A 26,062-nucleotide genomic window follows, 5' to 3' on the forward strand; every position below is an offset into this window, starting at 1 on the left:
TATGTTGTTGCAGGATAGCCCTAGCAGCCAGAAGTCTTGAGAGTGAAATGACAGAAAAAGAAGCCAGACCGAGTTTCTCCTCAAAGATTCTTTTTTGTTTAAGATTCATTTATTAATTATGTATACAGCATTCTACTTGCATGTGTCCCTGCAGGCCAGAAGAGGGCACCAGATCTCATTACAGATGGCTGTGAGCCATCATGTGGTTGCTGGGAATTGAACTCAGAACCTCCGGAAGAAGAGTCAATGCTCTTAATCTCTAAGCCCTCCTCAAAGATTCTTAATGACTTGAATAACCCAGAGTAAATGCTGGTGACTACATGAATCACTGTGTGTAGGAATATGGCCCACTCTCTACGCTTGTAGGGGAGACAAGGATGCCTAAATGAGACAGAGAAATAATATTTCTCTAGTACAGCTCTTATTCTCACGGTACACACATCCATCCATTTTCTTACAAACAACATAATTTCATTCTTCTTTATGACTGAATAAAACTCGGTGCACATGTGTGTATATACATCTATTTTCTTTATCCACTTGACTGTTGACACTCAATGAATCTTTATTTTGCTATTGTAAATAATGTTACAAAAATGTAGATGGGCAACTATCTCTGTGATAAGCAAAATAGACTCAGAAAAGTATCATATACTTCCTCTCATGTATATAGTCTCTGTCTCTGTCTCTGTCTCTGTCTATGTGTGTGTGTGTGTGTGTGTGTGTGTGTGTGTGTGTGTGTGTGTGTGTGTACTAAAGTGGAAGAAGTTCTACTTAGGGAAAGGGAGAGGAAAAGGACTAGCAAGATAGCCAAGGGGAGGATTGAGAGAGAATATGGGTTGATTATAATCAAAGTGCATGATACTTGAATGGCAGTGTCTTCATCGGCTATATGCATAGTGGACATAAACCAGCAAGGCTTTTGTTTCTCCAAGTAGATTATATTTTGGAGACAAAGAAAATAATAGGTGTTCATTTGTGATGTAATTAGGTGAACATTTTATTTCCAATGAAATCATGTGAGAATTTCTCTTGCTTCCCTGCTTCACCCAGCACTTGGTATTCTTGTCTTTCCCATCCCAGTCATTGCAGAGTGTGCTTTGGGATCTCACTGCACATCATCTAATACATGTTTCCTGAATGGATAACATGCAGCACCTTTCCATTTGCCAGTGGAAGATCATGGCTTAGGAAATGTGTGTGTTTGTGTATAATTTTGGTATCAGTATCTCATCTTAGAATCAGATATATTGTTAATAAATTTTAGATTAAAAGGTTTGGGCAGTTTCAGTGACCTACTTGAAAAATGCTTTGAAGATAAAAAAGTTAATTAACTGGAGTGGTATTTAAATCATGTTAACATTTTAATGAAACAAACAGGATTGTAGAAAGAATGACTCTCAGGAAAAGCAAGGATTCAGTTTTGAATGTTAAATTGGGGACATGTATTATTATCTGAGAAGAGCTATGAGTGAATTACTGGGTATTTTACCCCATAGTTCAGCACATAGGTCAGAGCAAGAAAGAAAACTGTCTCAACTTCCTCACAGAGAGGACCCTTAAACCCACGAGTCTGAGTGAAAGCAAAAGAAACGATCTTGGACAAAACTACAAGCGTTCCAAGGGCGGTTCTCAGGGCAACCAGGAGTTGAACATCAGCAAAGTAAAGAAACTGCACAGGGAGTTGGGAGGAGCCACCAATGATGGGCACCGTGAACCTAGGCAGTTTAGAACCATCATAGAGGCCACACTTCTCTGGTGTTGCAGTTAGGGTTTCTGTTGCTGTGAAGAGACACCATGACCACGGAAGTCCTATAAAGGAGTCCATTGGTGTGGCTTACAGTTCAGAGGTTTAGTCCATTATCTCCATGGCTGGAAGGACGGTGGTGTGCAGGCAGGCATCATGCTGGAAAAGAGCTGAGAGCTCTGCATCCAGATTGGCAGGCAGCAGGAGAAATACGTGAGCCGCACTAGGGCTGGCTTGAGCATCTGATACCTCAAAGCCCATCCCCCTAGTGACACACTTCCTCCAACAAAGCCACACCTGCCCAATAAGGCCAGGCCTCCTAATAGTGGCATTTCCTGTGGTCCTTTGGGAGACATTTTCTTTCAGAGCAGCAGCACATCCTGTATAAAATGATGAGACTTCCACTATTGCCTTTGCAAGCTGGTATGATGGTCCATGCATATGTGGTGCTTGACACATCAAGGTACTTAATAAATGCATTTTATTTTAAATATTTACAAGGAAAAAAATCCTTCCATTTTGATGTTTTTGAAATATATTATCAAATGATTAGAAGAAACCTAAGGGTCCTGCACTTAGAATATAATAATATAATAACTATAATATAGGGGCTGAAGAGATGGCTCAGTGGTTAAGCGCATTGCCTACTCTTCCAAAGGTCCAGAGTTCAATTCCCGGCAACCACATGGTGGCTCACAACCATCTGTAATGAGGTCTGGTGCCCTCTTCTGGCCTGCAGACATACACACAGAATATTGTATACATAATAAATAAATAAATCTATAATATAATAACAAGGGAAGCGTGAGACTGAAGGAAAAAATTTCTTTAAAAAAAAAGACCCTAACACTAACAGAATACAGAGTCTTGGGATGAACTTGTTTTGAGTTCTGGCCTCTGTTGACCTAGGACAAATTATTTCACCTTTCCAGGCTAGCTGGTCTAGAAAGTCATGTCTAAAATAGGGATGGCAAGGAAACAACAGTTCTTCTAAGTGTTGGTGGATGTATTAAGTCAACAAACACAGGCAAAGTGCTCACCATAACCCAACTATTATTAGCTATGAGGAAATGAAAGTTGAGTTTTCCGTGTTCCATGGCTCTAAAATGAATCTCAAGTCTCCCATTGCCCTGGATTAAAATTCAGCTTTTGCTTTAGTTTATGAAAATATGTCACCCTTTCTCAAAGGACTACCTGGGAAATTATACAGCCTGGATTGTTTTGTTTTCTAAAAGTTCATATAAGTGCTTATTGTCATATGCTTTTGCTCACAGTGTTTTAAAAATATATTTCTGAGAATGCAAATTAACTTTGGTATTAGACTCTTTAGTAAAGTAAGACACAGTCATGTCACAGCTACTGTGCTGGGGCTAGAGAGGAGACTCAAACATTCAGAGAAACATTAAGGTTCTCAAACATAAGAGCCTCAGTTCTGTTCCCAAGCCACAAGTTATAGCCCCCAAATGTCTGTAATTCCGGTTCCATGAATACAGTTACCTATTTTGACGTCTGAGGGCACTGTAGACATGTGGTGCACTTACATGCATGGCAACAAAACAATCATACACATAAAATAAAAATAAATATTTTTAAAATAAGAGTATTGTTCTGAACATCAATCTTTAGGTCAGTTTTACAGAGTCAAAGAGAATAAAGATTTCACCAAATCTGTTCTGAGTTAGAACTCACCTTAGCTATTTTTAAACACTTCATGATTCTCTAATAGTTGCTTTCTTTACAATTTGGGGATAGTCATCAGTGAACATGGAGCTCTGGTTAGCTGGCTAAAAAAAAATCGTGTTGTATTATATAAACGTTTTCTTCCCATACTGTAGATAATGACTATAATGATCTGGTAAATTTCAAATACAGCCAACAAATTATTGTAGTTGATAATAAAGATGGAAAAAGTCAACCACAGTCTTCCTCCCAGTTTCCCTCTTCCCATGGCTGTGCCCAGTGTTTATCACCAAGACTCAGGTCAAGCCAACCTTCTCATTGGTGCAATGCATTGGGATGACTCAATCTTCTCCTCATTTTATTCCCCCTTTGAATGAGCATGGAAGACACTCGACACTCTCTTCCCTTCTGGACATGTTGCAGGGGTAGTTACATTTACATTTGCCTGAGCTGTGTGTGTGTGTGTGTGTGTGTGTGTGTGTGTGTGTGTGTGTGTGTGTGTTGTGACACAGGGTTTCATAGACCGGCGGAAACACTAAGCATGTCTTTGTTTATTCCCATTACACCTCACAGGGATCCTTCAGGTATGCATAGAAGGAAGGCTCTTGATGACATCTGTAGATCCCACAATATTTTGCTTATAGATTAGCTGTCCTTATGACCAATCATTATTAAGTGGGTGTTTGTAGCATGTACCAAAACATCAATATTTATGCTTCATGTTCAAAATGAAGTTGTTTTGTGATTTATGATTTTGTCTTACAATGCAGTGTGATATCCACAAACTTTCAATCTCAATACTTCCTAAACTACCCGTGGTGTTTCTCTGAATCCTGTAAGTCTTTAGCTCTCTCATTAGATACCAATTTTTTTGTTTTGTTTTGTTTTGTTTTGTTTTGAGAGACAGGGTTTCTCTGTGTAATGGTTCTGGCTATCCTAGAACTCACTTGGTAGACCCAGCTGGCCTTGAACTCACTGAGATCTGCCTGCCTCTGCCTCCCAAGTGCTGGGATTAAAGACGAACTAGATATCATTTTATATGCTCATTTTCAAACCTATCTTATGTTGTGTTAGATGATAGTAGCATGAAGAACTAAACATTAATAAGAAGAGAAATTAATGTTTCACTCCAAGTACCCCAGGACATTACATCTCTGTGCAATCGTGTGAAGAGTCCTTACTACATGCATTCAATCCTGAGGAAATGAAAATAGCAATTTGTGAGCAACTGTTTAAATAGAACTAGATTTGGGTGTTACAAACCTTTAAAAATGGTGGATTTATCTTCACAAATCATAGGCTTATTGACATTGCATTTGCTTTTCTGAAATATCAGAATTGGGATATACAACCTGCACCTATGAATCCTCGGTTACAAGTCCCAAGTGGTAATTATGATAGCAGTATTCATATTCAAAGACAATATTCATGTCTCCTCTGGTGCCTCATGTTTCCTCAGTTGACCAAAAACAGAACATGGCAAGGATTCCTTCAGTAGTCACAGTGTACCACTTGGTGAGCCTGTCACTGACATACTTTTCTATTTTCTTAGAAAATACCAAAACAGGAGCCAAGAGTATCCTTCATAAAACACACACATAATTTTTAAATGCTAACAGTCTTTTTTTAGAATTTTATTTTTATGAAATGATAGTTATATTGTCTTTTACAATTCTTATCTAAAAATGAATTCTTTTGTGGGGATGTTGACATGGGGTTTCTTTGTTGTAACAGCCCTGATGTCCTGGAACCCGCTTTGTAGATGAGGCTAGCCTCAAAATCATAGAGATCTACCTGTCTATGTCGCACCAGTGCTGGGATTTAAGTCATGCCACTATGACCATCTTGAAATGAGCTCGTATAAAATACTATCATTCTCACTATCGCATTCCCGATTATGTGTTCGAACAAGAAGGGAATGCTATGTGCAGTCCTTACCAATGATTTCTTCCACTGCCTTCCTCTTCTACTAACGTGAGAAGCTTTTCTACCTCTGAGGACTCACTTGATTGCATTAGACCTCCAAGATCATCCCACCCCATTTTTAAGGTCATCTGTGACGTGCAAAATGAAATCATGGAAGAAACACAATGTTCACTAGATCTGGGAACTGGATGTGGAAATCCTTGGCATGTGAGTTCATAAACTTTGTCTGCAAAGACTGTCCACCACAGCTACCATGGCTACAAACAAACTAGAAAAGAAATACCAGCAGGAAAACAGCCAATTAGAGATGAGCAGCTAGAAACCAGACTAACTCCAGTGCCTGGCAAAGCACCTGGCACAAAGTGAGCTCTCTGCCACATTTATTGAGCAAATAGGCGAGTATGTGACTCTCAGAGTTTCCATTCATCTCCATAGCTTGCTATATTGCATATTATATCACATTTCTGTACGTATTTTAAGCAAATGGGTAAAGTATCTTGAAACTATATACATAATATATGAGATTTGTCTAGAATAGGGAACATCAATATTTTTTTTATTTCTGTGTTCTATCTTGTTGATGGAAGGTGACCCTCTGAAGCAGTGTACAGAGACAAACTTTGAGATTTTAACCAAGTTCATTGGACAAGAGCATGTTGAAATCTTGCACGGTCTACATGACTGCTCCAGGTACACGGGTAACAAAGGCATCGGTCACCTTGCTACACCCACTGTATTGGTTACTTTGCTTGTTTCTGTGACCAGATACCCAGCAAAAAGCAACGTAAGACAGGAAGTGTTTATTCTGGCTCACAGTTAGGGACTGAGGGCTATAAGTCCATCATGGCTAGGAAAGCAGGGTGACAGCTGCTCCCTGCTATTCAGCTGCTCCCTGCAGCAGTGGGAGACAACAGCTCGGTGGATTATGAAAAGAGAAAAGAGGATGCTTGTTTTCTTGTTTGTCCTAGATCCCAGCCCAATGAATGGTGCCACCGACATTGAGGGCTAGCCCTATCCCCCACCAACAGCCAGTCCTCTCTAGAAACACCCTCACAAACATCCCTGTGGAGATGTTTATTAATGCTCCAGACATTTTAAACCGTTTTTATTGATCTTATTGAGCTCTACATTTTTCTCTGCTCCCCTTCATTTCCCCACCCTTTTACCCTCTCCCATGGTCCCCATGCAACCAATTTACTCAGGAGATCTTGTCTTTTTCTACGTCCCATGTAGATTAGATACATGTATGTCTCTCTTAGGGTCCTCATTGTTGTCTAGCTTCTCTGGGATTGTGAATTGCAGGCTTGTTTTCTTTACTTTATGTCTAAAGGCCACTTATGAGTGAGTACATATGATATTTGTCTTTCTGGGTCTGAGTTACCTCACTCAATATGATGTTTTCTAGATCCATCTTTTTGCCTGCAAATCTCAAGATGTCATTTTTTTTATGTTGTAAAGTACTCCACTGTGTAAATGTGCCATATTTTCCTTATCCATTCTTTAGTCAAAGGGCATTCAGGTTGTTTCCAGGTTTTTGCTATGACACACAATGCTGCTATGAAAATAGTTGAGCACATGTCTTTGTGGTATGATTGATCATCCACTGGGTATATACTCAAAAGTGATATTGCTTGGTCTTGAGGAAGGTTGTTTCCTAATTTTCTGAGAAATCACCACACTGACATCCAAAGGGGCTGTACCAGCTTACCTTCCCACCAGCAATGCAGGAGTGTTCTTTTTAACCCACAACCTCTCCAGCATAAGTTGTCATCAGTGTTTTTGATCTTGGCTATTCTTACAGGTGTAAGGTAGAATCTCAGAGTTGTTTTGATTTGCATTTCTCTGATGGCTAAGGATGTTGAACATGTCCTTAAGTGTCTTTCAGCCATGTTAGATTCCTCTGTTGAGAGTTCTCTGTTTACATATTTACTTCATTTTTTAATTGGGTTATCTGTTCTTTTGATGACCAATTTCTTGAGTTCTTTGTATATTTTGGAGATCAGACCTCTGATGTGGGGTTGGTGAAGATCTTTTCCCATTCTGTAGGCTGTCATTTGTCTTATTGACTGGGTCTTTTGCTTTACAGCTCCTTTTCAGTTTCAGGAGGTCCCATTTATTAATTGTTTCTCTCAGTGCTTACGCTACTGGGGTTATATTTAGGAAGTGGTCTCCTGTGCCAATGTGTTCAAGTGTACTTTCCACTTTCTCTTCTATAAGGTTCAATGTGGTTTGCTTTATGTTAAGGTCTTTGGTCCATTTGGACTTGAAGTTTGTGCATGATGATAGATATGGCTTTATTTTCATTCTTCTACATGTTAATATTCAGTTATGCCAGCACCATTTGTTGAATATGCTTTCTTTTTTCCATTTTATATTCTTTACTTCTTTGTCAAAAATCAGGTGTTCGAAGATGTGTGGATTAATAGCTGTGTCTTCAGTTTGGTTCCATTGGTCCTCCTGTCTGTTTTTATGCCAATACCAGCCTGTTTTCAGTACTGTAGCTCTGTAGTAGAGTTTAAAGTCAGGGATTGTGATGCCTCCAGAAGTTCCTTTACTGAACAGGATTGTTTTGCCTATCCTAGAATTTTTGCCTTTCCATATGAAATTGAGTATTGTTCTTCCAAGATCTGTGAAGAATTTTGCTGTAATTTTGATGGGTATTGCATTGAATCTGTAGATTGCTTTTGGTAAGATTGCCATTTTTACTATGTTAATTCTACCTACCCAAGAGCATGGGAGTTCTTTCCACTTTGTGGTGTGTTCTTCAATTTCTTTCTTCAAAGATTTAAAGTTCTTGTCATACAGGTCTTCCACTTGTTTGGTTAGAGTTACTCTGAGATATTTTATGCTATTTGTGTCTATTGCAAAAGGTGATATTTGTCTGATTTCTTTCTTAGCCCATTTATCATCTGTGTAAAGGAGGGCTACTGATTTTTTTGAGTTAATCTTGTATCCTGCTACATTACTGAATTTATATGAGTTATAGAAGTTTCTTGGTAGAATTTTTGGGGTCATTTGTGCAAACTATCATATTATCAACAAATAGTGAGAGTTTGACTTCTTTTTTTCCAATTTGTATCCCCTAATCTCCTTTTGTTGTTTTATTGCTCTAGCTAGGACCTCAAGAACTATATAGAGTAGATATGGAGAGAGTGGACAACCTTGTCTTGTTTCTGATTTCAGTGGGATAGGTGTGAGTTTCTCTCAATTTAGTTCGATGTTGGCTGTTGGCTTGCTGTATATTTCCTTTAATATGTTTAGGTATGTTCCTTGAATCCCTGCTCTGTCCAAGACCTTTATCATGAAGGGATGTTGTATTTTATCAAAGGCTTTTTCAGCACCTAATGAGATGATCATGTGTTTTTTATTTTTTATTTTGTTTATATGGTGGATTATGTTGACAGATTTTCATATGTTAAACCATCCCTGCAGCTCTAGGATGAAGCTGATTTGATCATGGTGGATGATATTTCTGGTGTGTTCTTGGATTCGATTTGCCAGTATTTTGTTGAGTATTTTTACATCAATGTTCATGAGTGATATTGGTCTTTAATCCTTTCTTAATAATATCTTTATGTGGTTTGGGTATCAGGGTAATTGTAGCCTCATAAAAAGAGTTTGGCAATGTTTATTCTGTTTCTATTGTATGGAACAATGTGAGAAATATTGGTATTAGTTCTTCTTTGAAAATCTTGTAGAATTCTATGCTGAAACCATGTGGTCCCACTTTTTCTGATTGGGAGGCATTTGATGACTTTTCCTATTTCATTAGCAGTTATAGGTCTATTTAATTTGCTTATCAGGTCTTGATTTAATTTTGGTAAGTGATATTTATCCAGAAAGTTGTCCATTTCCTTTAAGTTTTCCAATTTTGTGGAGTACAGGTTTTCAAAATATGACCTAATGATTTTCTGGATTTCCTCCATGTCTGTTGTTATGTCATCCTTTTCATTTCTAATTTTGTTAATTTGCATATTCCTTTGCTCTTTTTGTTAGTTTGGATAAAGGTTTGTCTATTTTGTTGATTTCCATGAAGAACCAACTCTTTGTCCAGACTTTTCTTTGGTGCAGGACAGTTTTGTATTCTGTCAATTACGTTTTAAATAAACGCTGATTGGCCAGTAGCCAGGCAGGAAGTATAGGCGAGACAACCAGACAGGAAGTAGAGGCGGGGTAATGAGAACAGAAGTATTCTGGGAAGAAGGAAGCTTCCTCTGCAGTCCTGTCCAGACACTGAAGAAGCAGGATGTGACCTGCCCTGCTGAAAAAGGTACTGAGCCATGTGGCTAGCATATACTAGAATAATGGGCTAATGTAAGTTATAATAGTTAATAAGAAGCCTGAGCTAATGGGCCAATCAGTTTATAACTTATGGAGACCTTCTGTGTGATTCTTTGGGACCTAATGACTGTGGGAACCGGGCAGGACAGAAACCCCAACAAGCAGTTCCACATGTTACATTTCTTACTCCAATCAAGATAACACCCAATATCCCTCATCATAGTCACTTAGAGATCAAGCAATGCTCCAGCCAGTGGTCAAAGACTGGTCCATGGTCCATATGTGATTCCCTTTAGAGTCATTCTACTGGTAAATGCTGCAGATTGAAACACTTTATTGTCTTGCTGCTGTAACTCAGTGGATCTCACCCTTTCTAATGCTGTGACCCTTTAACACAGTTCCTCATGTAGTGGTGATCCCCAACTTTAAATTTATTTTGGTGGCTACTTCACTTCTATAATTTTGCTACTGTTATCATTTGTACTGTAAGTATTTTTGGAGATAGAGGTTTGCCAAAGAAGTCATGACTCACAGGTTGAGAACCCCTGCAGTACCTACATACTTCACTATTTTCTATTCACTGCATACAACAGGATGATCCATACTTTTTTTAACTCCTCTTAAAGATACAGTACACTATTATAAAACACAGGGTTTCAACATGGATGCATACTGTGGTCTTCATGGTGCTCTTGAAGAGTTGGGCTTATCTTATGACACTAAGAAGCAAAGGCTTTTGCTTTAAAATAAACTTAAATATGTGGCTGCTCTTAACATTTAATTATTGGGCTAGCCACCTTCTGTGTAAAGACCAGCTTGGTTTGCATCTCACACTGCCTTTTTCATGGCACAAGTTCTCTGTGGTATTCTCAAATCAACTCCTACACCAGAGATCTGCGGTGAGTCCCAGCAGCTCCCAGTCTGTGGACTCTTTCAGAAACAAGACCACCACTGCAAGTAGCTTCAAGGGAATGTGAAGATTTGGGGTGGAGTGGCCGAAATAGGAACTAAAATGCTCAGCGTGGCTCCTGAGCGCTAGTGTGGTCCATTCTCCCAGTCCTGTGAGTGTGCCACCCTGGCTCTCCATTCTGTTCCCAGCTAGGTGACACTGCTGTCTCTTGCTGGTCTCTCAAAGCCTCATCCATAATTCATTAGTTGTTGGCTTCTAGAACATAAAGTAATTTGGTTAGTCTAGCTCTATTGTAAAAGGTATACATAAACAGTCTTAAATATGTAAGTAATAGTAACATGAGGGTGTGAAACACTATAGAGTCACTCACTAGTTCCCTCTAGAAGCTGAGTATAGTAAGTGTTTGGGTGATAAACGGGTATCAGAATAAGTGTATCACATTAGTAATTCAGCATCTAAATTTCTAAATATAAAAGGGGTTTATATTTAAAGGGATATTTTTTGTGATAGAATCACAAAGGTCTCTGCATATTTTAAACACTACTCCATAATTACACTTAGGAGACTATACCATGTCATCTCAGAGATTCTTCCAACTCCTCGACTGAGCAACATCTTTGAATTTAAATATTCTAAAGTCTGTCACCACTCCTTCCTTTATTGTTGAAACCACAAACCCCAACTAAAACTGCTACACTTGAAAATAACTTCTCATATTAGTTTAAGCTGATTGAAAGTGGTCACAGCTAACCTCAGTGTCTGTAAAAAAAAAAGTTGGCCATTGATTGGTCATTACCTCAGACCCAGCAGTGCTGCCAACAGTTACAAATTCCCCACACTGCCTCTCAGCATCCCTTGCCCCTGTGGTCGGCATACTGTCCCTGCCTATAAGAATTTGATCTTTGTGTTCTGAGACATCTATTAAATTAACCAAAACTTGGTCAAAATTCTTTCATTTTCAGATTGTACATGATGTTTTAACATTAAGTATACCCTCTTAGGGCAAAGTAGCCCTTCAATTTTAGCACAGTTTAGGAAGATGAGCCGTAGCTCAGTCAGGGGTATTCTCCCTTTAAGTGGTAAGTTTCTCTGAGGTTATTTGCATGTATGATCTACTCTAAACTGGCTTTTCCTTTCAAAATGAGATGCAGACAAGCTTGGTTATTAATCATAATGTCAGTCTGGGCCTGTATTTTGTTGTCTGCCTTCAAAGTACCAATCAAGATTATTCCCTTCATGGAGATAAATTAATTCTATTTCCTTTGCTCATGAAACCAGTTCCAAGCTGTCTTTCACTGGGGAAAAATATTGGTCTCTATACTTCCCTGAAGCACTATTGCACGTATGGTAAGCTGTAACCTTCATGGAAACCTAGGACGGAAAGAGTCCTGTCAGGCATGCCCCTCTTCTGTGCCTTTTCCAAATGCTTTGGCTCTCTTTGACAAACAAGTATTTACTTCACTGTCTGCCATAAGTAAAAAGGATCCTATTTTTATTCATTCTTCCATGCTAGTGGCTGTTCAAATACCACATTAACATATCCCATTAACACTGTCAGCCTTACCACCATGGCACTGAGCCCCTGGACTGCCCACTGAAGTACCCAGTGGCATTCCGGTCTTACACAGGACCAGTCTTTGTCACACAGGGATAGTGACAGAATCAGAAACACATGATTCTACTTCTTGCACGTCTTGGGTCCTGGCACCTTAACTAGTGGCAGTGAGGGAGTGAGTGAAGAAATGCTAGACACATGGTCGCAGAAAAAGTAGGGTCAGGTTATCTGGGCTGCGAGTGGAGAAGCTGCAGCATTCTGAAATTATATACAGCATGTTAATTATATACAGGCAGGTGGGTTACTGCATCCAGCTGATCAAGGAGTCAGGTTAGTATATACAGATAAAAAAGGAGGTGGGGTTTATGGTATACAGTTGAATCAGAGACGGGTCTAGCTAATCTTGCTAGAATAAGTCTCAGTGTGGGAGCAGTCATCAGACCATAGACATCCAGAGGAAGAAAGCTGTAGTGCGCATCTTCTGAACACACTGTCAACATTCACACTTGAACTAGGAGAGAAAGCTTTGACAGCCCTCTGACCCTCGCCCGAGGATGGCTTGGCCATGCCTGTGGGTCTGAGGCATGGGTTTTTGGCATGACCACGCTGATGTCCACAGCACACATCTCTCAGAACTCCGTCCACTCCCTACAATATGCTCTGAAACTTCCTTGAGGTTGGGAGGTTGGAACATCTTGGTGAGGACATTCTCAGTTACTAGTCAGCTACACAAGGGCTTTTCTCAGCTGTGAATTCAGTTCTCAGAAGCAGGTGGAAGTCCCCATGGAAGAAACACCAATATGAATTATTCTCTTAATGTGGAAGCACCTGTTCTTTCTACCTAAAGATGTGGGTGACCATAAAGTAGGAGAATGGACAAGGTAGAAGGCTTTTATCTAATCTTTATGGAGATCTACGGCTCAGAGAGGTCCCCATTTTAAACTGATGTGACCTCAGAGAAGTCGTCTACAAGGAGCATTGAAAGACAGAGTGCGCATAGGCCACCTCCTCTACTGAACTGCTTTATTTTAAAACAAGGACAACACAATAAGAACACTTGAAAACCTGCCACCCACCTCATCACCTTCACAGCAATTCCCACAATTCCCACAATCATCTCATTCTAAACATTTGCTGGAAAATGAAATAAAACGCAGACACTGACCCAACCTAGCTCCTCTCCAGGATTCTCTCTGTCCAGCTTCTGCTACCTGGGACACTGACTGATTCCTGGCCCAGGTTTCAGCTTGTGTGTTTCCTCTGACCTGGGGACACTAGGATATAATGATCCAATGGATTCACACTTGATTCTTAACTCTGCAACATACTAGACGTGTGACCTCCCTAAGTCTCATGTTCTCTCAACTGTACAAGGAGCTCGGCCATGGTTGCTGTGATAACTAAATTTGTTTAATACATTAAAAAATACCCAGTACACACAGAAGTAAAAACAAATCCCATTTTTATTGTTTTTGTTATTGTTGATGATAGGTGAATTTCCTCACTGTGCTAGAATTATATTTCCGGTGTGTTCTAATTTTGGAGGTAGACTTTATAAACCTAACTAGAAATGGTCCTTCTTTCCCTTTAATTCTATAATGTGTTATAAATATATGCTTCCTATACTCTTCATTCCTTTGGGCATAGTAGTCTTGCAACTGTGCTTAGCGCTCTCCTCCTGTAGGAAGGGGTGGCCCCATACCCATATTGTCCTCTATGGGGCCCTCCAAACAGAGATGGTAGAGTTTGGGGTTTGTTAAATAAACAAATGAGAATAATTCATATTGAGCCCATGTTTTCCCCACACTCAATAATATTCAAAATAGTTTCTCATATGTTTCTAGTTTTCCCCGCAGTTTTACAAGCTTCATTCTGCTTTTCCCTTGTGGTAGCCTGGTAAGGTATCAGCTCCCCCTTGGTTATGGAATAGCTAAAAGGACCATATTGGCCACCAGAGTCTGGCACACTCTGACTATTGGGAGGATCCATGTGTTTTCTACAATGACAGGGAGGTTCACACATGCCTGGTGAGTCCACACTGACATTTTGTCACCCAGAGGTGATGATTACCTAACATTACCCTTCTGATAAGATCCTTAAAAGTTGGTTCAGTTTGGTTTGGGTTTTGTTTGTATGGTTTTTGCTTTGGTTTCTTTCGGGGGCCAGGGGTTGTTTTGAAAAACAGAGTCTCTTGATGTAGCCCTGGCCTTGATAGAGCCTTGAACTCACAGAGATCTTCCTGCCTCTGCATCTCAGTGCTGGAATTAAAGGCGTACTCTACCACACTTAGCAAAAGGTTCTTTTGTACATCATGGAATTGCTCCAAAGGTTGTACTGTCCAAATAAAATCCCAGGAAATGCAGGTAGCCTTTCCTACAGAATTCTTAGACTGAGGAAGGAACATAAGGGCCTAAGAAATGCTTCAGTCTGTTCAATCAAAATAAGGAAATTATTTGGAAATATTAAATATTCTACCTGCGGAAAACACTAAAAATTAGTTTAATTTTTATAATTTGCATGGTTTCGATATTCCACATGTGGATGCATTTAGAGTTCTTAGAAGCCTAGATCCAGAGCACTGTGGATAATCTAGAAGTACAGGAAGAGTAATATTGAAATCAGTAAGTGGAACCACGCATGGCAGTGTAACCATCTGGGGGAACCATGTCAGGGGAGCTGTGCATCCTGTTTGTCCCTCCCTTCTCTCCTCGTTGCTGTAATTTTCCTGGGGGACAACCTCACCCCATGCTACATAGATACAGACGTTAATTAGAAGTTCTGAAGCGTGTAAGTAAGACCTTTATGTTTGGGGCTTCATAGCCTCTGCTCTCTCTTTCTCTTGGCCAAGCAAAGTCAGTGCATTTGCTTCACATTAACCAGTAAGTGGCATAGCTGTCGGTGGGTGCTCCTGCGTAGTAACCCTAGGAGAAAGAGAACAGGTGTGGATTGGTGCAAGGGACTTTGTTGTGCAGCAGTTGTGATTACTTTGTTGTGTAGCAGTTGTGATTACTTTGTTGTGTAGCAGTTGTGATTACTTTGTTGTGTAGCAGTTGTGATTACTTTGTTGTGTAGCGGTTGTGATTACTTTGTTGTGTAGCGGTTGTGATTACTGCAGTAGCCCACAACACACACATCTTTCCTTTCCACAGACGAGGTTGCTCTGCCAAGGTTTCACAAATCATTTAGTGTTGAATTTAGGATTAGACCCAGGAAGACTTTACAATTATGATACTGTAGCCACAGCATATTAAAAGAAATTATAGCAGATGCATAAATTATTATGATTTCAGATGAAAGTCGTGAAGTCAACAGAGCAAGTATTACAACATGTGTTTACGTTTTCTAAACTTACGTTTTCAATTTTTAATGAAGTGCATTTATTGTTTTTCAAAACTAATAAAAACCTTACAGAGATATTTACAAATAAAAGTGAATTTTCAAACTTAGTTTTAAGACTAAGTACATTTTTTAAATGCCCATACTCTCCCACTATTTAAAAAAAAATAAAACATCAAATACTGAATGTTGAATGCCTCAGAAAGTTCTGAGTTAGAGGGAAGAAACTGAGACAATAAATTCATTATCATCTACTGGTGCTTAATCATTGTGGCATTTTTATTGATTTAAATTATGGTAAATCCACTCAGTTCAAGGGAGTAAAGAATGACTTTCCTGGAACCCTCCTACCTCTTTTTTTTCTTTATTTTCTTGGTGTCATAAATAGACCTAGAGACATCTTTGCAGGTTTCCAGGCAGTGCTGTGTAGCTCAGGTCACCATTAGAACCCAGAAATACGGACTGCAGCTTGCCTAGGAAGGGAGGAAGGAGCCAGGAGAGGAGCCTGTGCTTATGTAAGAGTTGATATGATGTAATTCCAGTGATATGATGCAGTTCCAGTGAAGGGTTTGAAATGAAGCAGCAGGTTAACTCTTGCATTTTGGTAAAAACTTGTTGCCCTCCCTATTTCTGTGGGCATGAACAAAATATACATTGTAGTTATATTAGACCATTTGTGACTATAAAGAAATACCTGAGCCGGGCGGTGGTGGCGCACGCCTTTAATCCCAGCACTTGGGAGGCAGAGGCAGGCGGATCTCTGTGAGTTCGAGACCAGCCTGGTCTAGAGAGCTAGTTCCAGGACAGGCTCCAAAACCACAGAGAAACCCTGTCTCGAATAAAACAAAAAAAAAAATATTTTATACCATCACAAATCCTTTTTTATTGTCTTAGTAGTTGAAACTGTGTAAATGCTTTATATTGCTTCCTTTTNAAAAAAAAAAAAAAAAAAAAGAAAGAAAGAAAGAAAGAAAGAAAGAAAGAAAGAAAGAAAGAAATACCTGGGTGGGATGCTTTAAAAAGAAATCAAAGAAAGGGTTTATATAAGTCCTGCCAGCCGTATTAGCATGGCGAGTGGTGGGGGCCTACTGAATAACATCATGGCAGACTTAGAGGTGAGAGCAGCTATTCACAGAGCTAGACAGGACACCCAAAGACAGGACCCGTGCCGGGCTCGCTCACTGTTTCTGTCTTTCAACCATTGGAAAGATACCCAAACCATAGCATAAGTAGCTGGAGTCCATAGCCTTCATTTCCCAAACCATTGGGCTTTTCTTTCTGCTATGTAGACCAATTTTGGGCAATTTCCCTCTCTAGTCCTTAGAATTATTTCATAATTACCTCATAATTATAGTTTGTGGTAGTATACCTCATAATATCCTATATTTTTTGTTTTTTTTAATTTATTTATTTATTTATTAAAGATTTCTGTCTCTTCCCCACCGCCGCCTCCCCTTTCCCTCCCCCTCCCCCAATCAAGTCCCCCTCCCTCGTCAGCCCAAAAAAGCAATCAGGGTTCTCAGCCCTGTGGGAAGTCCAAGGACCACCCACCTCCATCCAGGTCTAGTAAGGTGAGCATCCACGAAACTGCCTAGGCTCCCACGAAACCAATAGGTCCAGTAGAATCAAAAACCCGTTGCCATTGTTCTTGAGGTCTCAGTAGTCCTCCTTGTCCGCTATGTTCAGCGAGACCAGTTTTGACCCAGGCTTTTTCAGACCCAGGCCAGCTGGCCTTGGTGAGTTCCCGATAGAACATCCCCATTGTCTCAGTGTGTGGGTGCACCCCTCGCGGTCCTGAGTTCCTTGCTTGTGCTCTCTCTCCTTCTGCTCCTGATTTGGACCTTGAGATTTCAGTCCGGTGCTCCAATGTGGGTCTCTGTCTCTGTCTCCTTTCATCGCCTGATGAAGGTTAATATTCAGGAGGATGCCTATATGTTTTTCTTTGGGTTCTCCTTCTTATTTAGCTTCTCTAAGAACCCGAATTATAGGCTCAATGTCCTTTATTTATGGCTAGAAACCAAATATGAGTGAGTACATCCCATGTTCCTCTTTTTGGGTCTGGCTTACCTCACTCAGGATAGTGTTTTCTATTTCCATCCATTTGCCTGCAAACTTCAAGAAGTCCTTGTTTTTTACTGCTGAGTAGTACTCTAATATGTATATATTCCATACTTTCTTCATCCATTCTTCAATTGAAGGGCATCTAGGTTGTTTCCAGGTTCTGGCTATTACAAACAATGCTGCTATGAACATAGTAGAGCATATACTTTTGTTGTATGATAAGGCCTCTCTTGGGTATATTCCCAAGAGTGGTATTGCTGGGTCCATGGGTAGGTTGATCCCAAATTTCCTGAGAAACCTCCACACTGCTTTCCAGAGTGGTTGCACAAGTTTGCATTCCCACCAGCAATGGATGAGTGTACCCCTTTCTCCACAACCTCTCCAGCAAAGGCTATCATTGGTGTTTTTGATTTTCGCCATTCTGACAGGTGTAAGATGGTATCTTAAAGTTGTCTTGATTTGCATTTCCCTGATCGCTAAGGAAGTTGAGCATGACCTTAGGTGTCTTTTGGCCATTTGAACTTCTTCTGTTGAGAGATCTCTGTTCAACTCAGTGCCCCATTTTATAATTGGGTTGATTAGCCTTTTACGGTCTAGTTTCTTGAGTTCTTTATATATTTTGGAGATCAGACCTTTGTCAGTTGTGGGGTTGGTGAAGATCTTCTCCCAGTCAGTGGGTTGCCTTTCTGTCTTAGCGACAGTGTCCTTTGCTTTACAGAAGCTTCTCAGTCTCAGGAGGTCCCATTTATTCAATGAGGCCCTTACTGTCTGTGCTGCTGGGGTTATACGTAGGAAGTGGTCTCCTGTGCCCACGTGTTCTAGAGTACTTCCCACTTTCTCTTCAATCAGGTTCAGTGTGTTTGGACTGATATTGAGGTCTTTCACCCACTTGGACTTGAGTTTTGTGCATGGTGATAGATATGGGTCTATTTTCATTCTTCTACAGATTGACATCCAGTTTTGCCAGCACAATTTGTTGAAGATGCTCTCTTTTTTCCATTGTATACTTTTAGCTCCTTTATCGAAAATCAGGTGTTCATATGTTTGTGGGTTAAAGTCAGGGTCTTCTATTCGATTCCATTGGTCGACTTCTCTGTTTTTATGCCAATACCAAGCTGTTTTCAATACTGTAGCTCTGTAATAGAGTTTGAAGTCAGGGATGGTAATGCCTCCAGACGTTCCTTTATTGTATAAGATTGTTTTGGCTATCCTGGGTTTTTTGTTTTTCCATATAAAGTTGATTATTGTCTTCTCCAGATCTGTGAAGAATTTTGATGGGATTTTGATGGGGATTGCATTGAATCTATAGATTGCTTTTGGTAGAATTGCCATTTTTACTATGTTGATCCTCCCAATCCAAGAGCAAGGGAGATCCTTCCATTTTCTGGTGTCCTCTTCTATTTCTTTCTTCAAAGACTTGAAGTTCTTGTCAAATAGATCTTTCACTTCCTTGGTCAGGGTTACCCCAAGATATTTTATGCTCTTTGTGGCTATCGTGAAAGGTGATGCTTCTGTGATTTCCCTCTCTGTTTCCTTATCCTTAGTGTATAGGAAGGCAACTGATTTTTTGGAGTTGATCTTGTATCCAGCCACGCTACTAAAGGTGTTTATCAGCTGTAGGAGTTCTTTGGTAGAATTTTTGGGGTCGCTTATGTATACTATCATGTCATCTGCAAATAACGAAAGCTTAACTTCTTCCTTTCCAATACGAATCCCCTTGATCCCCTTATGTTGTCTTATTGCTATTGCTAGAACTTCAAGCACTATATTGAAGAGGTATGGAGAGAGTGGACATCCTTGTCTTGTTCCTGATTTTAGTGGGATGGCTTTGAGTTTTTCTCCATTTAATTTAATGTTAGCTGTCGGTTTGCTGTAGATAGCTTTTATTATATTTAGGTATGACCCTTGTATCCCTATTCTCTCCAAGACCTTTATCATAAAGGGGTGTTGAATTTTGTCGAATGCTTTTTCCGCATCTAATGAAATGATCATATGGTTTTTTTCTTTCAGTCTATTTATATGGTGGATTACATTGATAGATTTGCGTATGTTGAACCAGCCCTGCATCTCTGGGATGAAGCCTACTTGATCATAATGGATAATTTTTCTGATGTGTTCTTGAATTCGGTTTGCCAGTATTTTATTGAGAATTTTTGCGTCGATATTCATGAGTGAGATAGGCCTGTAATTCTCTTTCTTGGTTGGGTCTTTGTGTGGTTTTGGTATCAGGGTAACTGTAGCTTCATAAAAGGAATTTGGCAATGACTTTTCTGTTTCTATATTGTGAAATACGTTAAGGAGTATAGGTATTAGCTCTTCTTGGAAGTTCTGGTAGAATTCTGCGTTGAACCCATCTGGTCCTGGGCTTTTTTTGGAAGGGAGATTTTTGATAACAGTTTCTAGTTCTTCGCGACTAACAGGTCTATTTAGATCATTCACCTGGTCTTGGTTTAGCTTTGGTATATGGTACTTATCTAAAAAAATGTCCATTTCTTTTGCATTTTCCAGTTTTGTGGCATACAGGCTTTTATAGTAAGATCTAATGATTCTCTGGATTTCCTCTGTGTCTGTGGTTATGTCCCCCCTTTCATTTCTGATTTTATTTATTTGCGTGTTCTCTCTCTGTTGTTTAGTTAGTTTGGATAGGGGTTTGTCGATCTTGTTGATTTTCTCCAAGAACCAACTTTTTGTTTCATTGATTCTTTGGACTGTTTTCTGTGTTTCTATTTTGTTGATTTCTGCCCTCAGTTTGATTATTTCCAGTCTTCTACTCCTTCTGGGCACCTCTGCTTCTTTTTTTTCTAAAGCTTTCAGGTGTGCCATTAAGTCCCCAATGTATGCTTTCTCTGTTTTCTTTAAGTGGGCACTTAGTGCTATGAACTTTCCTCTTAGCACTGCTTTCATCGTGTCCCATAGGTTTGAGTATGTTGTCTCTTTATTTTCATTAAATTCAAGGAAGACTTTAATTTCTTTCTTAATTTCTTCCTTGACCCAGGTGTGGTTCAGTAGTTGACTGTTCAGTTTCCATGAGTTTGTCGGCTTTCTGGGGGTAGCATAGTTGTTGCCATCTAACTTTAATCCGTGGTGATCTGATAAGACACAGGTGGACACTGATATTCTTTTGTATCTGTGGAGGTTTCCTTTGTTTCCGAGTATATGGTCAATTTTTGAGAAGGTTCCATGAGCTGCAGAGAAGAAGGTATATTCTTTCCTATTTGGGTGGAGTGTTCTGTAGATGTCTGTTAAGTCCATTTGCTTCATTACCTCCAATAATTCTCTTAATTCTCTATTAGGTTTCTGTCTGATTGACCTGTCCATTGGAGAGAGAGGTGTGTTGAAGTCTCCTACTATTAGTGTGTGTGGTTTTATGTCTGCCTTGAGTTTTAGAAATATTTCTTTTACATAAGTGGGTGCTTTTATATTAGGGGCATAGATATTCAGGATTGAGATGTCATCCTGATGAATTGTTCCTGTTATGAGTATAAAGTGTCCATCTCGATCTCTTCTGATTGATTTTAGTTTGAAGTCAGTTTTGTTGGAAATTAGTATGGCCACACCTGCTTTTTTGTTAGGACCATTTGCTTGAAAGACCTTTTCCCAACCTTTTACTCTGAGTAGATGCCTGTCTTTGTGGTTGAGATGTGTTTCTTGCAAACAGCAGAATGTTGGATCCTGTTTTCGTATCCAATCCCTTAGCCTGTGCCTTTTTATAGGTGAATTGAGACCATTAATATTAAGTGATATTAGTGACCAGTGGTTGTTTACTCCGGTTATTCTTACTGTTTTCGGTAGTAGAGTTTGTGTGTGTCCCTTCTTTGAGTTGTACTGGTGAAGGTTCGCTAGATTCCTGAGTTATTGTAGTCAGTGTTGGCAATGTTGGATTCCTTGGGTTGCGATTTTCCTTCTATTACTTTCTGTAGCGCTGGATTTGTGGCTACGTATTGTTTAAATTTGTTCTTATCCTGGAATGTCTTGTTTTCTCCATTGATAGTGAATACTAGCTTGGCTGGGTATAGAAGTTTGGGTTTGCATCCATGGTCTCTTAGTTTTTGAAGAACCTCTATCCAGGACCTTCTGGCTTTCATGGTTTCCATAGAGAAGTCAGGTGTAAGTCTGATCGGTTTACCTTTATAAGTTACTTGGCCTTTTTCCTTTGCAGCTCTTAATATTCTTTCTTTAACCTGTATATTTTGTGTTTTGATTATTATATGGCGAGGGGATGCTTTTCTTTGATCCAGTCTGTTTGGTGTTCTGTATGCTTCTTGGATATTCAAAGGAATATCTTTCTTTATGTTGGGAAAGTTTTCTTCCATAATTTTGTTAAATATATTTTCTGGGCCTTTGAGCTGTAATTCTTCCCCTTCTTCTATTCCTATTATTCTCAGGTTTGGTCTTTTTATTGTGTCCCATATTTCCTGAATGTTTTGTGATGAGAATTTGTTGGCTTTGCTGTTTTCTTTGATCAGTGCGTTTATTTTCTCTATGGTGTCTTCAGAATCTGAGATTCTTTCTTCTATTTCTTGTATTCTATTGATTATGCTTGTTTCTGTAGGCTCTGCTCGTTGACCTAGATTTTCCGTATCCAGCTGGTCCCCAGTTTGTGCTTTCTTCCTTGCTTCCATTTCAGTTTTCAATTCTTGAACTGTTTCCATTACCTGTTTGTTCGTTTTTTCTTGGTTTCCCAGGGTCTCATGTACGTATTTACTCAATTCTTCAAACTTTTTGTTATACTTCTCATCCATTTCTATAAAGGTGTTTTTTACATATTGTTTAAGGGACTCTATTGCTTTCATAAAGTCGATTTTTTCCACTTCTTCTGTGTTAGGGTGTTCAAGTCCTTCTGTTGTAAGATCATTGGGTTCTGGTGCTTTCATGTTGTTTTTCAGCTTATTGGGAGAATTTTTGCCTTGGCGCCTGCCCATCTCCTCCTATTGACGATCTCTAATTGGTCTTTTAAAACCAGATCAGGTTTCCCTGCTGGCCAGAGGCTCCTCTTGCAAAATTCCCTCGTTCTGTTTCCTGGCTCCTGCCAGGGGCCAAGATCCCTCTCACCCCTCAGACGGGTCTTCAGGAAAAGAACCAGGTTCCCTGTTTGCCCGGGACCTCGCCAACCAAAGGCCTACCTCTTTGATTTAATTGTCCTGGGGCGATCTGCTCTTGGTGTTGCCCTGGTCCCTGTCGCCTGCGTTGTCTGCCACTGTGTCAGTACCCGCCGGTCCCGGCTGCTGCGCCAGCTACGTCGCCCGCCGGGCGCGTCCGGTTCCGGCCGCCGCTGCCGTGCGCGTCCGGTTCCGGCCGCCGCAATATCCTATATTTTATATACAATAAAATATTTCATACTTTTGAAATACCCTTCATACCTAAGCCCGCTTGGGAACCAGATGCCCGGAGAAGATCTGTCTTGCCAAGTGAGTGGAGACACGTTCAGAACCAGCTTCTAGGTCCTTGAAGGCTCTATAGAGAAATTAATACCAACCACATAGCTGTATTTCATCACTCTCCAGGGGCAGGAGTCCTCGTAGCCACATCTTCTTGGACATGTCTTCCTTCAAACCAAGCCCATAGTGTAAGGTGACATGTTCTTCCTATTCCTCGACACACACCAGATCTTTCTACAGACGAGTTCTTCAGTGTGCCCATGAAGGGTGGGGAGGTGGCTCTGTGGTAGAACATTGCCTTACATGTATGAAGCCTAAGGTTTGTCCCCTAGCACTTCACAAAAAGAAGTATAAGCGCATAGATGGGTAGGAAGTTTGGTGGTTGGTGCTAATTGCCGACTTGATATAATCTAGAATCATCCAGGAGATGGGCCCCTGGGCACACCTGTGTGGTTGACCTTGACCCAGATCCCAGGTCTAACTCAGAGGGGTTTGTTGAGCAAGAGAATGAAATTAGACACATGAAAGCATTTTGTAATCTATAGCTGATCATTAAAATATACGGCATAGTAAACAATAATTTTTAATATTAATCAATCATCCCAACCTATCTTAATTTACTTGATTCTGACATCTCACTTATTTCCTATTCCTGCCAAGAATAGGGCAATTTTCATATAATTAGAAGTTCCACTTACTTTACAGTTAGTAAACAAGTGTGTACAGAGGCTCCAGTATGTGAGGATTTGGGGCACTGGACTGTGGCCTTCTGCTTCTATCCAGGTGTCCCACTGCCCCAAGCTAGGGACTCCTCTGTGCCTTTGTTCGAATCAGGTTATCTTTATCTTCTCGCTGACAGATGAATAGTTACTTTACTACACAATAGCCATGTTGTTCTTTCATTAGATCTAGCCATGCATTTAAACCTCTATATTTGTCCAAAGTTTGCTTGCGGTTTGATTTTATGTTTCCCTCTTAGACATACACAAAGATGGTGATTTTTTAAAAGTAAATAAGTTGTGAATGTTTTAAAGTGTATTTTGGAGAGTCGGAGAAGAGCTCAGCCAGCAACATTTGCCAGGCAAACATTAGGACATGAGCTAAAGGCCCAAAGCTCACACCCTATGTGCACATAATTCACGTCTGAAGGAGCAGAGACCAGCTATCCCTTGAATTCACTGGCAAGCCAGTCTGGCTTAATTGGCCCCAGGTTCCAGTGAGAGACCGTATCTTAAGAGAGGAAGTGGAGCCAGTAACTGGCTCAGCAGATAAAAGCTGGAGAACCGAATTCAATCACTGGAACCCACATGATAGAAGGAAAGAACCAACTCCCTCAAGTTGTCCTCTGACGTGTATACATATAATATCACACATACATACATGCATACAACACACACACACACACACACACAAGCAAATATATTCTTTAAAAAAGACAAAGTGGGCAGTGCCCCAAAAACACCAGACCTGAGGCCAACATCTGTGGTGTGCATATTCATGCATGCCATCTGCATGTACACCTATGGGTGTACACACATACACACAGATACACACACAAATAAATATGTTTTTTTAAAAGACAAAGTGGACAGAGCATTAACAAACAAGACCCAAGGTTGACCTCTATGACATGTATATTCATGCAAGACATCTGCATGTATACCTATGGACACACACACATGACAGTTCCCAAGGAAGCTCTCTTTGGGGATAGTTAAGTGGTTGCTCCCCATTTGTCTTATTTCAGATCTGACTCTCAAGAACTGCCGCATGCTGATTTCTGACCATAAACATACAGCCGAGTGTGGCTTAGGATGCCAGAGAGTGTTCCCCATGCCACTGAGCCATGAACTTCCTAACCTTCCTTCACAGGAAAGGGGTTGGGCTTCCTAAGATGTGAGAACTGTTTCTAGGCCAGCAGACACTTCCTCTTCCATAATCGGCTTCTCGCGTCTGCAGAGCCTGGTGGAGACTGATAGGTTTTCTGTATGGATCTCTTCCCTAGTGCTGGAAACCTGCGCAGTGCCTGGTTAAGCCTGAGAAAGAACCAGACTTTCTAGAGAATGGTGATAGACTGTGACGATTGCCATAGCTATGAGTTATATGCCAAATCTTTTTAGCAGTTGAGGCAAGGATTTCTCACCATGGAGGTAAATATTTGTTTCCCCAATGCTTGTCCCTTTAAATAGCAGTTTGGTGGTTCACAGTCACTGAAACAAGTGAAGGCATGACCTTGACTTCTCTGGAAAGTTTCTCATGGAGTCCTGACACCAGCAGTGACGATGGAAATGAACCTTCTAGAACTCCTGCAAGAGGAGCACCGTGAGACCTAACACCAGGACAAGGCCTGAACTCGGAGGGCTCTTTAGAAAATGCTGTGGGCTGCTCTCTCTTATCTTTCCTTTTAAAGCTAAAATTGTCCTTGACATCTAGCTGTATGGATGCCCTCCAAGCTTATGTTAGGAGCCCTACTGTTACTTTCCCAAAAGGCATGTGTAAATGTCTATAAAAACTATGTCAGCCTGTCAAATTAATTCTGAAACCTGCCATAGAAGCCTCAATATAGTTATTTCCTGCATCCTATTCCTTGGCAGGGGCTTCAGCTCCCCCGCTCAGTTTCTGAGCTCTGATTTCCCCCGAACTAAAGTCATGATAAAGCATGAGTCTACAGAAGGTCAGGAGAAGTAGGAGCATTCGCAGCCACAAAACTATAGAGTTCATAATGTCAGCTATCAAGATCTGTTAAAAAGCTGAATTAATTAAGGCAATGTGGTGTCATGTTCTTGCATGGCTCTAGGGATTTACATAAGTAGGATGGAGTGGAATGAAGACATGGCAGACACACAGGCACAAAGAAGTGGGATGCAGTGGTCTGGGCCCTCTGATAGAGAAGCCACAGCACCCAGGAAGCTCAGCATCCTCTTCACATACAGTTAAGCAAACAAGTGGGGTTATTCAACCAGCAGAACAAGGAGGTTGATATAATGGTATACAGGTGGTGTAGGATCATCATCTCAAGAATGTCGGTAGGGGCACAGTCTTCAGGCCATTACACATGAAGGGTGGGCAGAAGGCTTTGGTGGACGGTTTATGAACATATTGACAACATCCACACTTGGTTCAGAAAGGGGCATCACCATCTCTCTGAGGCAAAAGCTTTGCCATCCCCATGGGTGTGAGGCATTTGA

The 26,062-nt window shown here is 40.4% G+C and overlaps 1 protein-coding gene across 4 annotated transcripts in view; it reads left to right on the top strand.

Annotated features, from left to right (window-relative positions):
* Grip1 (glutamate receptor interacting protein 1) overlaps nucleotides 1-26,062 on the top strand; it is a 632,754-nt gene that overhangs the window by 493,126 nt on the left and 113,566 nt on the right. The gene's annotated exons all lie outside the window — the stretch shown is intronic.

The sequence above is a fragment of the Alexandromys fortis genome, unplaced genomic scaffold, assembly GCF_014885135.2.
Source record: "Alexandromys fortis isolate MF-2015 unplaced genomic scaffold, M_Fortis_MF-2015_v1.1 scaffold_154, whole genome shotgun sequence".
Lineage (NCBI taxonomy): Eukaryota > Metazoa > Chordata > Mammalia > Rodentia > Cricetidae > Alexandromys > Alexandromys fortis.